Source organism: Leptosomus discolor, chromosome 3 (genome assembly GCF_034619465.1).
Source record: "Leptosomus discolor isolate bLepDis1 chromosome 3, bLepDis1.hap2, whole genome shotgun sequence".
In the NCBI taxonomy this organism is placed as follows: Eukaryota; Metazoa; Chordata; class Aves; order Leptosomiformes; family Leptosomidae; genus Leptosomus; species Leptosomus discolor.
Window position 1 is genome coordinate 48,704,895 of NC_141393.1, and position 16,537 is coordinate 48,721,431.

Sequence of the window (16,537 nt, forward strand, 5' to 3'; positions counted from 1 at the left end):
ACAGCACGGACTAGATCCAAGCTTTCAGTTAAGCTCCAGGATGTACAGACTTCTGTGATAGGCATATGGGTGCAGTCAATGAGGAGTGCTTGCTGCCAAGGAATAGGCAGGCATATTGGTCAAGGAGATGCAAGATAAAGATGCTGTTGACCTTGAACTAATGAATACTCTATGTCTGGATTCCTTATCCCTTTTCAGGAATTTGCCACACAAAAACAGGCTTAACTTTGGTTTCCCAGGTTCCCCTCTTGGAGATAGATATTAATACTGTTTCCTTCAAAGAACTGAGCAAGTGGACCTGCTTCTCCTCACCCTCTCTCCAACCGTGACCGGACTAGGAGGAGGAAAAGGGTATTTTCTCTTTTATGCATTACATTAACAGATAGAACTTTAACTTTTCCTATTTAAGGAAATAGACAACTGGGCTTCTGCTTCAAAAGGTCAAAACACAATACACTATGCTTGATGGCACAACTCTGTAAGCAGCCAACACCTAGTAGTCAGGCTGTGCTGTTGTGTATCAAGAGATTTCTGATCATTCTTTTGGGAGTCTTTGTTAGTTACTGTAGAGCGAGACTATAAATGCAAGGATACTGTTGTAGCCTATCTGAAATAGAAGAAGCAGGTGTTTAGCTTAAGTTCACCGCTGAGAAGCTTCAGAGTATGAGCATGAATGTAGATTGTGGCTAAACTAATGGGCAATAACTTTCTTAAGCCACATTAATTGATCAACCTGGGTTACCTGACAAAACCCTTTACAACAGAAAAATCAAGATTCAGCTTTTCTTTAGAAACTTGAAGCAGTTTAGATTTGTGGTTTACTTCTTCCAAGCACTTCCAATTTTGAGCTCAGGTTTTCAGCAGCCCATTATTTAGTACTCTGAGTGTCATTCATACTGTTAGTTACTTTGACACTAGCAACTATAACTTTTCATTTCTTTTTTGAAGCAGATATACTTATGGTGTTTGCCACTCAGATTTCAGAGCAGGCATGTTTAAGTATCACAAAACAGTGATGTGTTCATAGTTGTGCTACTGGCACAATTTACTGTGCTGTAGAAAGGAGGAAAATTGCTAACTGCACTAAAGCAGAAGGAGGATTCTAACAAAGACTGCCATAAACCAGATCAGTAATGTTTTTTCACAACTAAAGAGAAGATCGGTAAAGTAAAATGGGCTCTTGTATATTCCAGATCCCAGTATTAGTAGAATACTAGCTGAAGGCCTGCTTGGTTTAAAAAAATTTGAGACATTAGCAATGTTGCCAAACAGTATAAGGAGCTATGATCTTACTTGCACTTTTGGGTGCTTTTTAATTAAGAAAGAATAACATTAACATTTGATTTCAGAAGAAACAGTCGAGAAAGCATGGGTAGATATCCGCTACAAATTTCAAACAGGAGCAACTGCACAGAAAGTGGTTTGATGACAACAGGTGATTTACTGGAATCTTCAGAAGGTGCTGAGGTAGGATGTTGTCAATGAATAACTGAGGGCTTTACTTCTGCTTTCTTCCAAAATCGACTAAAAATACAGGTTTTTAATATCTTTTATTCAGGATTTTCAAATGCTATTTTGGAAGAGAGAAATACTTGCATTTTCCTCCCAAAATTAAAAGATTAAGTCACATTATTAGATATCAGTAGTAGTGATGTCTCATGAAATAATGGGTAAAGAAATTAACATAAGAAACCACTAAATGTTATTAAGTATATTCTATTTACAGGAGTTAGACAAAGCAGATTATGTTTCTGTCAGCAATAGTATTAATAGAAATGTATGAGAAGTAATTGGTGGCAGTCATATAAAGAAAAAGATTTGGAGACAAATTTATGAAGACTGATGGCAAAATCACTATTGAATTGGATGAATGGTTCCTTTCACTTGGATTTCTGGAAAGAAAATAAATACGTCCGTAGTAGACTTTGAAATCAAAGAGAATGTCAGTAATTGACTAGCGCAGGATGTACTGAAGCTACTGCTAAATGTCTTAAATCCAGGGAAATTAATTGGGATTGCTTGGAAGTTGATAAGGTAAACAAATAAAATGTGATGTAGTTATTCTTGCAGAATGACAAGAGACAAATATTTGCATAGGAAGAATAGTGCTGAGATGCTGTCAAGGTGTCCTAAGGCACCTTTTCAGTGAAAATGAGGTTTGGTATTTCAATGTAGATAAAAGGTAGTATAGTTTGACCCAGACAAACTCTCTTCAGGATAGTTAAACATTTATATACCACCATGTTCTGAATAATTTCAGAGAAAAAGGAGTAATTTCTTATTTAATTAAACCAAATGAAGTAATAAGTAAAAATAAATCTACTTGTTTTTTTTGGCTTCATTTCCTCCCCTCCTCTATTTGAATGCCTGAAAACATTCACTTTTTTTTTAATGAATATTCGCATGCTGCACTCAAGGACATATTAAACTTGGTTTATGCACAATTTGAAATACTTTCTAACACTACAGAATTATAACTGTGGAATTTATAGTTCTACAATTTATTTTACAAAATCCTGCAATCAGTGAGAAATTGAAGTTGTCAGTATAGGCAGATACCATTGGAATTAAGGGAGAGCCTTGACTAATTTGTAGTCAAGGTAATTTTATCCTTTAAATTAGCCACTAAAGAACCATTTGACCTCGTGTACATCTAGCCAGTACATAGGGCTGAGCAGAAGAAAAATCAACTATGCAGAATGGGAAGAATGAACTTTGTAAGCCATTTTCAGTACTAATTGCTGAAGTTTTCGTAACAACAGCAATCCAGGATTTAAAATAAATCCTTAAAAGCTATCACATTGATACCAAAAACATTTATTAATAGCACAGCATGGGATTTCATGGAGACAAATGCAAATATGCTTACATATTCTTTACCATATTTTTCCACTTTATTTTTAAGCAGAGTTAAGATTAATGGTAAATCAAAACTTCAGCTTTAAATTACCACCTGGATTTCAGGTCTGGATACAATGCTTAGGTTGGGAAAATCCCTTCTTCCCTACTTTTTTCATTGCATTCTTGCCCCCCTGCCCCAGCAGTGTACAAAGCCTGTGCTGCCTTGTAAGGGTCTTGGAAGACTGACCAATTCTTGGTTTTGAAACCAAATGACAACTCAGAGGAATCTTAGTGTAATGTCAAAGAGGCTATGAGCGCAAGAGGAAGTGGCAGTCAGGGAAAGAGATTTTTCACAGCAGAGTTTCCATCGTACAACCACAGGGAGATGTTGAGTTGGATACGAAAGTGTGACGATAATACCATAATACTCTTTGCCAAATAAAAGAACACCAATTTGAAAAAAAGCCATAATGAGAAGGACATACAGCATTGAGTTGTATGAAGCTGGTTACCAAACTCAGATACTATCAGCATTCCAGCAGAAACATGATGTACTAAAAGCAGGCATTGGAGATAACAACAGGGCAAACCTGATTTTGTTTTCTTTCCCTTTAAAATGCCCTGAGAAAGAACGTGAAATTCATGTCATTCATAAACCGAAAATTGCTTTTGGTTTTCTGTCGCTTTCTAAAGAGACTTAAGGAAGTTTCAAAGATCCTGATTGACAGAATCATTTTGATTTGATTAAACTTTTTTTTTTTAATTAATTGCAAGGTATAAGAAATATTTAGAAAATTCTCTAAAATGTTGTCTCTTTGGAGGCTCAGAAAATATTCATGCATAAGCATTACTTCCCCCACCCCCCCATATTCTATTAGGGTGTTGTGACATACCAGTAATGCATAAGATAGCCTACTGAAATCTCATAATATAAACACAGTATGAGTAAATACTTAATCAAATCCAAACGTGTGAGTAATGCAGTCTTGGTACTTATCACAAGTCATGGGAGAGCTCAGAACTTATGGAAGCAGCCGTTACACAAGAGGCAGCCATGCAGATAGCTATCCACATTGGCTTGGAATAAAAATCAGAGAAAAGAGGACAGATTTAGGAATAAAATACTGAAGAATTCCAGGCTGGAATTTAAGCATCTAATCTGACCCACAAAGCAGCTGAAGCTATGCAGAAACATACTCGGGTAAGCATTTTTGGGGAAATAAGTATCGTGAATATGACCTGGTGTTAATGGTTTTACAGAGAATGTGGAAAACAGCCTTAAAAGGAAACTTGAGCAAATGTCACAGGGATATTGTTTCAGGCATGCTGTGCAAGCCCTCTGTCAGTTTTGCCTTTCGGAGCTATCTCATTGCTTTTAAACAGCTACACGAGTGAGGCCACTGGGAGGGGTGAAACGTCTGTTTGGCTGTCTGGGACACATTAGCATTTTCAGTCTCGATTACGTGTGTACTTTTGAAGGAAACCTCTATCATTTGTATTTAGTGCACTTTGGCCTGTGTCACAGAGCAGCCCTGGAAAAAAAAAAACAGGATTCCTGTTTTTTAAAAAAAAACAAAGTAGATGGTACCTCATCTATCACACTGCAACTGCTAATGGTCACTGAGTCTACAGGACCAGACTGGAACTACTTTGAGCCAAAAAAACCATAAATGAGAATATCGTAGTAGTCAAATTTCTAGCAGGTTTTTTTCTGCCTACAAATTTACTCCTTTTGACCCACAGAGCTTGTGAAGACAAAGCCTAGCTTTGTTATGGCTCAGAAGACAGGAGCTTAAATTTTTTACTTAGCTAGAAAGTAGGTGGCACAAGAGGTTCGTTCAAAACACTTTTATAAAATAAAGGCTTAAAAGAACAAAAATAGGACAACTGCTTCTTGTGTTGCAATATGAGTGAAAAACCTTTTGATGCTACTATTGCCTGAAAGTTCTAGAACCACAGTAGTAGCTTCCTTTAACAGTATTAAAACAATTCAAGGATCGGATAATATTTTTTTTTCCCCTGTCCAAATGTGAAAAAATGAATGTTCTGTAATTTTATGTCTTTGCAGCCATGAAGAAGTGTACTATTAACTGGCATTTTATATTTTGCTTTTTGTGCTTTTATTAGTTAGTAGTCACAAAGATTTAGTTCTGCAAAAATTGTTACATACATATGCTTCAAAAATATACGTTAGTGTGCAATAAAATGTCGCTCACATACTGCTTCAAACCTGAGGTTCAGGCAAGACTCTGCAAAAGCAGCATTTCTCATCCAAATTGTGGTGGACAACATATAAATAAATCAAGAAAATCTTTCTCAAAGCATTTAATCAAAACAAATGTCCGTTTCTTCAGATAAAATTAAAATTATCAGAATTCAAACATATTGGTGCATAAAGAAGTATGAAAGAAATGAGTGCAAAAAGAAGCTTGGAATGGACTGCCTGAGGATTTATAGTGGGACTTTTTGAAACTTAGTGTGACAATTTGCTGTTGTATGGAAGCTGAGTCTATTAGCTACAGTTGTACAGATCACCCTTGACTAAGGTAAAACCTCATTTGTATATACAAATTCATTTATATGTAAAATGTGGGAAAGAATCAAATGGATTCGACTGAATTGCAGTAATCAAGGCTTAAATGCATATATCACAGGTGGCAACATATTTATTCTTTCTTGAATTTTGTCAATATTTCTGTTGAGAAGAAAGGGCTGGTGATAAATGCAAAATACTATTTTTGGCTCTGCTATTAATTTGCTATACAGTCTTGGGAAGTCTTTTCCTCTGCATCACCAAGATTCTAGTGAAAGCATGAGATGCACACAAAAATGGCTGAATGACAAGACACAGCTTTTCCTTTGTCTTATATTTGTAGGTCTAATTTGACCAGTGCATGGACATAGGAACCTTCCCCTCTCCACCCCATCAGGTAGTACCTATACCAGGAATATTAAAATCCCTCTTACCAGTTAGACACCGTGTTGTGAACGCAAGACAGAGCTCTAAGTCTATGTCTATTCATAAACCTTCCTCTTTCACAGAAACCTTAAAGCCTGCTAGGTTATTTCCTGGTCTTGGCTGCTGCTAACTGGCTCCCAGCTACAGTCAGTCACGCTGACTATATGGCTTAGGTATTATCCTGTTTATTCTTCTTCACCAGAGGATTTCTGGCCCAGGCAAACCCAGCCTCTGAGATGAACTTCCCACTTACCTAATTCCTGCTCTAGAAGATCATCATCCTGGAACAGATGCGCATACTCATCCTGTACACCAGTTAGAGGAGGGGGTGGATTAACTGCAAAGGGGAGGCTAGAGAAAGAAATATAGCTGCTGTGCGGTCACTATTTAGTAGACCTAAATTTTTTTGCCTTGGGTAGCTTAATCACCAGCTTTAACCTTTGCAAAGAAGCAGAAGCAGACGCTCCTATTCTAAGCAAAAGAATGCCAGGTAGTGGAGAAATGGCTTTTTTCCTTACTGCCACCAATTTGCCTAGAAGTAGAAGGTTGCTGCATAGAACAACCAGATGCCATGACAATTCAGAAAGACTTCACAGGTGAGTCACAGTGGCTCATCCAATTTGAAGCTAGTAACGTAATCCTTCTGCCCAGTGATTCTTAACACAATGCGACTGCAAGCTGAGAAACATTTTCTTGTGCCTGACTTTTCCAACTTAGTTTACAATGTAAAAACCAGGCCTCTGTTACAAAATCCCCCTCTATTTTCCACCAAAAAAAAAAAATCAAGTTTGTGCAGGAATTGTTTGGGGCATCTTTCAGGTTACTGTGCAAGCTTCCTGAATTTATCATCTATAACTAAAGTAAATATTTTACTACGTTTTTAATCTAGCCCTGACTCCATGCAAAAATAGGAAGGTAAAATTAAGGTTTTTGTGCTTCACTTTCTTACTCCCACTGATTTGTTTGGGGAAAATTTGGTAGTTTATTGAATAGCTAAATTGGCTGCCATCTGAGAGTGCACCCATCTTCCTGACGTCATCTGCCAACTAGGGGTGGACAGAGAATAAAAGTCTTATTGTAATACTTTTGTTGTTGTTCATATTTTTGTGTGCATGGTACAGAATACTCTCTCAAACCTTATACTACAAAATTCCCCCTTATACTTCTCATTAATGTGGTGATGCTCTTATCAGGTCTTAACTGATTAATGATGGCCGGGCTTATTCTACTTAGCCCAACTACCTTTCACGTGAAGATGTTACAAGATCAGGTGCTATGGTATTAGTTATTTAACTACAGATCCTGCATTTGAATTTTGTCTCTTAAATCTGGGACTTCATGATGTCATTTCAACCAGGACATTTACCGAGGTAATTTCTGTGTCACTTCCTAAATAATTTCTTGTGTATAGAATTTCTTTGTATTTTCAGTTGCAAGCATGATTCCTCCAGCCTTTGCTGACTGCTTATATGCTGATCCATAATAAGAAGGGGTGGCCCTTTTCTAAAGAGGGACTTCTTACCTGAACTGAGCAGTTTCAACTCCTGATCACAAGGTGGTAGCACTCCTACTTCTTCTGCACTGACTCTCATTGCAGTCAATAAGTAAAGATGGAAAATAACAGCTTGAAGCTTCCAGATTCTGCTCTTGCTGACATGAGCATGCCTTAAAGTCATGTGTAGAAAGGCAATTTTAATATATGATGCTCACATAATGTCACTAACATATGCTGTGCCAGCAGCAAATTGATTGCAGCACAGCCTCTGCCATTTTTCTTTCATCCTGACATTACAGCTGACAGTTTTTAAATGTTGAACGCTGGGGCAGTTGTAGATAAATCATAGACACAGTCACAGAAAGCAACTATGACACATCAAACTCATAAGGTCTGCAACAGCGAGACATTCTATTCATGTACAGATTAAATTCTGAGGAACAGTGTTAGCTCTACTTCACGCATGCAGTTTATCTGCATGCACACAGTAGAAGTTTTGCTGCAGGCCAGCAGTCTGGATTGCCAAGCACTGGGAAAAGCAATCTGTTCTCGTGGAAACACATGAGAAGCGTCATCCTGTTTTATACAGAATCTTGGTAACTGCATTTGGTATATAACAATGAGCATCTACATGGTGACTACCAGTTTTTCTTGAAAGTAAGGGATTCTTCATGGAATTTCTCTCAGAAGTTGTCTGCATTCAGATAGATCTCAGATCAATGGACTAAAGTGTGGTACTTCCATTGCCATGTTCATATCTGAATGGAGAGAATAGTACATTGACTTGAATGTTACTGAATATTGCTTGTGAAGCATCAATCTTTGCATGCAGAAATATGCAAAACAAATGTTTATCTGTTAAAAACATGCCAGACAAAAAAACCCAAACCCTCAGAAAGTTGGAGCATCTCTCTAGGTTCTGGACTTCATCATTGCTGCTTCGCCTTCTGTGGCCACACACTAGAGGCTGAAATCTTGCAATAAGTTATTCTTTTGTGGTTTTCCACTTCATCTCCAAAAATTATATTTTAATTATTATTGCTTTCATTCAGGCCAAGTAATTCTTACTCTGAAGCAGTTTAGCTTCTCTGCCTCTGACCTCGCTTGAGCTGGGGCCCAGAGCATAGCATCTGGGGGTTGCTATGCCCATCTGGGGGTGGGGGGAGCTTCTCCCACTCTACCCCAGCACGCAGAGAATCCTGAGAAAGGCAAGGGGAGGAGGGAAGTTAATACAAGGCTCTACTCTGGAAATAAATAAACAAACAAATCCAATGGTGGACTAAGTTGATGAGCTACACCTCTCCCATTCCCTGTGGAGCACTTGCAGCCCATTTCTTGGATGCCTTCCAACAAGATGGAGGATTTTACGTTAGCCTAGCAAATGTATCTCCCCTTTCTAGCCAACTGGCAGCCTGTTTTATCTCTGTCTGTAACACATTCAAGCTGGAGTTATTCCATCCACCTGCATAGAGAAAGGGAAGTGGAAAAAAGAAGGTTCTCATTCAATCTTTCAAGGGCCACCCCATCCAGCTTTCTTAATAGCGAAACAGATGTCTGAGATGTAGAAGCGTGAAGGTGTTAAATGGTTTGTCGCTTTACAGGGTCTGATCTACCCGCATGGCTGCTCAGCCTCTTCCTCTGCTGAAAACAGCGAGGAGACCATGGCTGGACATTCTCATTGTAGCTTTTGAAATAAATCTCTCTTTTTCTCCCCCACCCCACCCCAGCAAACCGCTTATTATTTTGCACTTTATTGAAACAGTTGTCCAAACCCCAGAAATTCTTGACAGCCATCACTCTGCGTCCCTAATTTCTTGATTTCCTCCCTGATGCTGTCTTACTATAATGGCAGTCTTTTGACATTAAATTTTGCAATTATTTCTCTTTCTTCTCATGGCAACAATAAATATTGGTCATGTATTCTGAATACAATTATAATTGACTATTTTCAATGGTGCAGCTTCACCTATCTTACTGAAGTGTGGAACAAAATATATATTCCTGCAGCTAATGCAAACCTTCAGGCCAAAAGTTTTCTCTCATACATACCAGTGAAATCTCATTATCAGGTAAAACTAGGACTGCCATGTCTTTTAATTCCCTGTTTCTTTCCGTCGAGTGAGTTTTAATGACTTTTATTTTTCAAGAAAGCTTCCCACATGACCTCTAGGAAAATAAGGGATTAGTCAACATCTGAAAATTCAGTCTGTTGAACTATATTAATTTTCTTAGAGGCTAATATGTTGATCAGGATACGTTCACTTGCAGAAGAAAATAAATTATGCAGACTCTCTATAAGAAAACAATTAGAACTAACACCAACAGCCTCCTCAAATTGAACAAAAAAACCTTCTTCCCCACCCTTTTTTTCTGTCCCCACCCAAACCATCAGGCAAATAAAATTGTGTTGAAATTTTCAAGAAGAGTATCTCAGTCATGACATTTTTAGGAAACAAAATTAAGGCTACCTAGGAAATCATCAAATTTCTTAGCTCCAGTTACCAAGGAGTAACTGCAGATTCTTGGGTCTGCTTTGTGTCTGACAGGTAGAATAAAGAAATGGCCTGGAGATGCTGACAGAGTCAGAAGATAATTTGGCTCCCATCACCTATGGAAGATGGCTGTTGGAGAAATGCCAAGTAATCTCTGAATCAAATGAAAAACTATGCCATCACAGAGAAACCTTCACTGGGAAATCAATTTGCATATTGCTACAAAGGAAACAGTGCACATAAACACTAGCACAAAAAGCAGATTTTCTTTTTTTATTATTATTTTTAAATGTAAGTTCTTTAATGCGATCAAAATGTAAGCATTTAGAAAGTAAACTTTTAAACCAACCTTTCATTTGATGATTTGTATTACAGTGGCTTAATCATTATCTTTATAATTTACACCCTTTCAGCAGTTCCTTTCATTGTGATTTCATCAAAAAGGGGAAATTTATGTGATAAGACTATTCGTGTAATAGCATTCAGCCTCAAATCTTGAAAATATGATTCAGTCACTGAATTCCAGAGTTTGATTTAAACAAGTTACTTTGTGAATGAAATAGTGCTTATTCATACTCCCCGGACAGGCAGAGAACTTCTGGTCTCTGGGACAGCCACAGTCAACCTCCTTTAACCTCTATGAGAAATATGTTATGGAATGACATCTTACAACGTTTTGTTGCATTTTATTTCTAGCATGAGCAGGAAGGAAAGTTCAAAGAGACCATTTTTCCTTTCTTTCTCCTTCTTGCCATCCTCACTTCACAGCCACAAAAAAAATGACTAATTATTTATGGCATAAGAGGTTGGTTTTAATGCATATAATAACCATATTCTCATTGATAAAAATATCTACTTTCAGACATCTCAATGGCCATAACAAATTTTATTGGGAGAAATCAAATACAGTAGTAAAAAGATCTTTCTAGTAAATTAATTTTACAGATGTTTTGTTGTATGATTCAATGGGACATTTTTATTAATGAGAATATTACAGTACTTAAATGCAAGCACTAAATACAAACAAGTTCACTTACAGCTGTTAAAAACCCATCTATAGTTAAGGACACAGGGAAGTATCCACTCTTTCTTCATCATTCATTTTGGTGTGCTGCTTTGGGGTTCTTTTCCTCTCCAAAGGTATTATAGTGATGATAGTTGCAAATATCTATAAGGCAAAAAAGCAGCTGTTGAATGCAGCTTTAGTTCTCAATGTAATTATATAAATGTTTCTCTGAAGTGGTCTGCTCTGTGATCCCTCCAAACTCCTGAATTAATTTATACTCTGAGCTGATTCATTGTGTATATCTACACAAATCCTTTTCTAGAGAGGAAAAGAGTATTAGTTATGGTTACAAGAAATCAGCTAATATTAGGGGAGTGCATGGAAATAGTTTCTAAAAGGAAGAGACAAGTTTATCAGTGGAGTCAGGAGAGTGTTTCCCCGTTACCATTTTGGAATTCTGCTTCTAAGTTTGATTATCTTCCCTGCTCCCACCAGCGGGACTGTAAATCAGAAAATGCAATGGAATAGTTGTGAGGTTCTAGTTTAATCTTTTGATACTCTGAATAGGTTTGTATGTTAACATTCGTTGCATATGAACTTTTTTTTCCCCCTCCTTCTTTTATGTATATATTTAACTCTGAATTTCTTGAATTTACAACCCTTAGCCTGGAGAGAACTGCAAGATCTTTACATGTTTCGAGGTTGATGAAATTGTATGCTCCATTCATCTTAATGTACCCATTTTCACCTATGCTTCCCCTGAAAGCCTGCTTCGGAGTTTGTGCAAAGTATGCATTTTCATGGCAACACGAATGTAAGTCCTCTGTACTGCTCAGTAGTTTCACTTCCAGCTACAATTTTAAAATGAAGCAGAAATCTGTCACTGCATTTCACAGAGAGTCAAAAGAGCTTGTGCATATGAAGCTTGCTCTAAAACTACTAACTCTCTCCAGATATTGAGGTTTTTCTTGTTCCTGGTTATGTTAGGTGGACATTAGTTGCTGAGCTACTCCTGCACATGAAAATTGGTACATCTGTGTATTTACAGAAATTCAGTTTTGATTAGCTGGTGGCTAAGCTTAATGATCACACTATGGAGCCAGAATTCTCATTTCATTCAGTCCTAGGGTACTTACCTTTGATTTGAAGCATTAAAATCCCTTTTGATAGGGATATAAACATGAAATTTGGCAGGTAGTTCCTCTTAGTCACAATTTGAAAATGTACTGGGTAAGTAACTCTCAAATTGCATCCCCGTGTATTAAAACTCCCTCTGAGATCAGCTGATCTAATTAATTCAGGTAAAACTAACTCGCATCCAGAAAACATAAGAGCAGCATCAGATCAGGGAATCTGAGTTTAAGTTATTTTTCAGTTCTCTTCATATTTTAAGACGGAAGATAATAGCTCTGTCTTACCCTGCCTGTGCAATAAAGCATTTTAACACTGCTCTTGAACAGGTCTCAATTACTGGAAAAGTTGCAGTGTGAGGGCATCAGGAGCTCTTGTGAGAAATTAACTGCTTAACAGTCTTTATGATGATGAGTCATGGGGCAGAAAGATCATTTTCATCCTCTTGCATAGCCTTGAGGACAATGCAATTACTTACAAAACAATAACATTACCCCAGGCTCTTTGGCAAGCCTGGTGATCCCATAATGGACAGCAGCAGACAAATAGTAACAAATAAGAAAACAAAAAGCTGTGTGATACAGGCTCTATTAAAAAGATAAAAGGAAGGGCTGGAAAGGACCAGTCATTAGAGGGATTGCCACTGTTGTTTACCAAATGGAAAGCATATTGTTTTCTTCTGTATCCATTCATGGAAATAAAGCACTAAGCAAATTAAAAAAGTAAACAGAACTTAGCGAATCTCAGCAGAGGACTTAGCTGTAAACTCTGTGCCCTAGATACGATTCATTGTGGCCTTTGGGAAAACTGGGACCTTTATTTTATGAATAGTAACAGATTAAGCAAAAGCAGTTGTTTTTTTTTTCTGCAGATTCTGCTTTCTTGAACTGTGTAGGAGAGTGTGCTGGTACCTAGACAGAAATCTGAAAGGTTGGGCACTATCCTATCACACTCATTAGACAGTGCATGTTTTACTTGTTGGCATGCTGTGAAGCAACAAAAGAAATTACACGTTATGGCTTGGAATAACGGTAGCTGTGAGATAGCACAAGGCTGACTGACAAAGCAAGATGCAACCATGCCACTGCTTCAATTTCCAGTTTACTTTGTGCATTACACCTTTCCTCTGGAATATTAGATGCAAGTTTTTTGTCTAATTCAGCCTTTGAATTCCACTTCTGCCAATAAACTGGAAATGTATTACAAGAGTTGAATCAGTTCCCGTCTCACCTATCTTCCCCATTGCCTAAGCATTTTTGCACATGCCACCCACCTGAGGTTGATTGACTCTTGAGTTTCTGGAATGTTAGACAGCACGAGTGATTTAATAGCATGACCTGAAAATTAAAGCGTGAAAAGTGAGCTTTGTTTGTCCAGCTGTTAGCTGAGGACTGGATTTATTCACCTTGTCTCTCCTGTATGTATTAATCTCGTTAGAATTGCAGTCCTGTACTCCTGCTATGGGAAAATACCATTAGCTGTCCCTAGAACAGGGGATCTTCCATTGCATTTTAGAAAAACTTGGGACAACGGCAGCAGTGCCATACAGCTCCTCACTGCCCAGGAGCACCAAAGGCAGCTGCAGGCAAACTGCACAGGGCTGGAGCCAGGACCCAGCGACGCTGCCTGGGGAGGCAACCACGAAGCTGTCAGCACCCACGGGGCCCTGACACCGTGCATGAGGCTTCAGCTTTTGGTTTTCAGGAGCTTTTGGAAGTGTGCCTTGTATGGCAGCCATGTCTTACACTGGTTTGGAGTTCATACACGAGCTATCGTCTTTACAGCAGGATTCAGTATCTGTCAGCTGTGCAAGGCTAGTTCCCGTTGCAATCCAATAGTTTTAGATAAATTGCTCATTATGCTGAAATAAAGACTTCTCGTATTAATGCATGTTCTGTGGTATCTTTAGCCTGATTGACTCAAAGATAAGAACTTCTTTTTGAATTACTAAATATTAGCTAAATTGTTTTATCGCCTGTTCTTTTTTATATTGTTAATGGACAGACTTTTTTGATCACTTGAATCGCATGCTAGAGTGTGTCAATAGCTTTGCCATGTTTTATCAAACTCTTAAATAACAGTTCTTAGTTTTAGTTTCTCCTTTCAGTATCTCTTATTATTTTGGTATTTCAGAACAATGTAGCATTCCTGAAATTTCATCTCTCTCTCTTAGTGGTGGGTAATTTTCCTTTTGGTTTCAGCTTGTAATTGTGCTGAAAGTACAAGTTGCATTTGGGTCTGCCTGAGTGCTGCTTTTCTGTTTGCTTTTCAAAACGTGAGGGTTTCAAAACTTAACTGGGAGGTGCTAAATCATTTTATTGCTGTTGCATGCTGCATTTTGCTTGTTAGTGTGCTGACAATGAGGAGCTTCATCATGACTCTCTCCAATGTGAGTCCTCTTTCACATAAATGGCATTCCTCGTCAGTAAACCAAAACACTCTCTAATTTGTTGGGATTTTCTTTTAATCTGCTGCCAACTAAATGCACAGGGTTTAGTCAGTTCTAATGCATTTCCCATACCCAGCACAGTGTTTGTCAGCTGACATTTGCCATCCACAAGCAGCTTGTGCAAAACACGCTTCCTAGCTGGCCTCATACAGACTTTCTGTACAGTTGAGATTTCCTTTATTCTATTGATATGTCCTAGAAATTCAGAGGGTTTCTAAATACAACAGCCTAACTTGGAGATATCATCCAAGGCTTTATTTCTCTGATAAAGGGCCCTGAACCAGAATCTGTTTTTTTCAAACAATAAAAGGTGACTTTTATCCTGAATATACTTAATGGCAACTCTGAGCCATGCAAAGCTAAACACAAAATGAATTTCTACATACTTTGAAAAAAAAAGTTAGGATTTCCTGACTCTAATGAAACTTTTGGGAATTCTGCCACAAGTTCGGTAGGGCCAGTATTTTATTTTTAATGATAGATGTCAGTGTTTTAACCTTCAGCCTTCTCTATTCTACCTTCTGTATTTAGCATGTCATGATTTCAAAGTGTTTCAAAGTCCCCCAAAAGTCTTGTAACTTGAGATTTTCTAATGCGTCTGTATTTTTTGACAAGTTACAATGTCAATAACATGTCTGCAGAACTCAATTTCTGCACTGAATCTGTTCGCTCAAACTTGCTTCAAACTCAGCTCTGTTCCATTAACCCCTATTACCTATTACGAGCTGTCTTCGTTTGGCAACACAAAACACAATCTTCAGCTCTTTCAGTCATTGAACTCATAGCCATCCAAAAAAAAAAAAAGTAAAGCACAGTAAAGATGCAAAGAGAGGGATAGGAAGAAGAAAATAGTTTCGATTATGCAATACAGCCAAGAGCACCTGTGTTGGAATTCATTAACTCCATTGAGCAGGCAGCTGCATATTCACAACATCCTGATGAGGCAGGGGAAAAGAAAGGAGAGCAGATGACTGACTGTACAGATTGGAAAACATAACAAAATATTTAAAGTACTTCATCTTCTTCCTCAGGCATTTGATTATCCTGTTTCCCTTTTAGAACTGCTGGTTTCCTTGTATTTCTCTGAATATAATGTGTTTGTATAGTTCATTTTACAGGTACCTTCGTTATAAATACAAAAAAACACAGGAGTAACATTTTCCAAAAAGTACAGTTTACGCTACTTGTTCTGCAAAGTTAAATACTTGAAGTAGTTCTGAGCACCTTTGTTCTGTAAGTTTATCAGTTAGGACAGACCTTTCTAATCAGTAATCATCCTGGCTATATTAGGCAGCTGATAATTTTTTTTTGCTTATCCTGTTTCTATTCCTATTTTCCCTATCCCAAATGTCTCTGTGCTTTATTCTAGACAGGTACACTTATAATCCATGGAAATTTTACTTGCACCCCTGTCATGGCTTGCAGCAGTGGAAGAAGTCCATCTTCCTGATTCACCTGTTGTAATTAAGGGTCATCAGGTGGATCTTGACCTCACTGTCTCCTTTTGGCCTCTGCTAACAGTGATTCCAGAAGTGACTTCCAAGTGCTTATTGAATTCTTCAAGTGGAAATTCTGTAAATACCTGATCACAGCTGCCTCCTACAAGTAACTTCCCTGATGCTGAGGGAAGACTGTAGGTACTAATGCTTCCTCAGATACTCATGTTGCCTAAGGTGTCAGGTGTGCGTGAGGAATATGGAGCTGAACAATGGCCTTGAAAGCTGGAGCATCACAAAGTCTTTGTAAACTAATTTCCTCAGGTTTCACAAGGGAAACCAGGTGCATGCTGTTAGTCACCTGAACTTCAGTGGGATTTTCCAGTAACATCTTTATAAATGAAAGACTTCAGCAAACCTCCATGATGCACTGAGTGTTGTCTCTTCTATGCTACAAGACACAAGCAGGAATTACTGGCAGTATTTGGTCTGCATATCTGCCTGCCGGTATGTAGTATCGTGTTTTGCATTATGATTTGTGGTCTCTTGTTTGTAAATTTTTGAGATGAATTCATCTATATAGAGTACTCTGTATATTACACTTGAAGGGAAAAATGAGTGTATACGCATACCCAGAATTCCAGATACCATGTTCACATCTCTCATATGTCAGAGTGTGCCAAAAATAACTCTATTGAGCTCCATCAATTGATGCTGAATTTGTATAA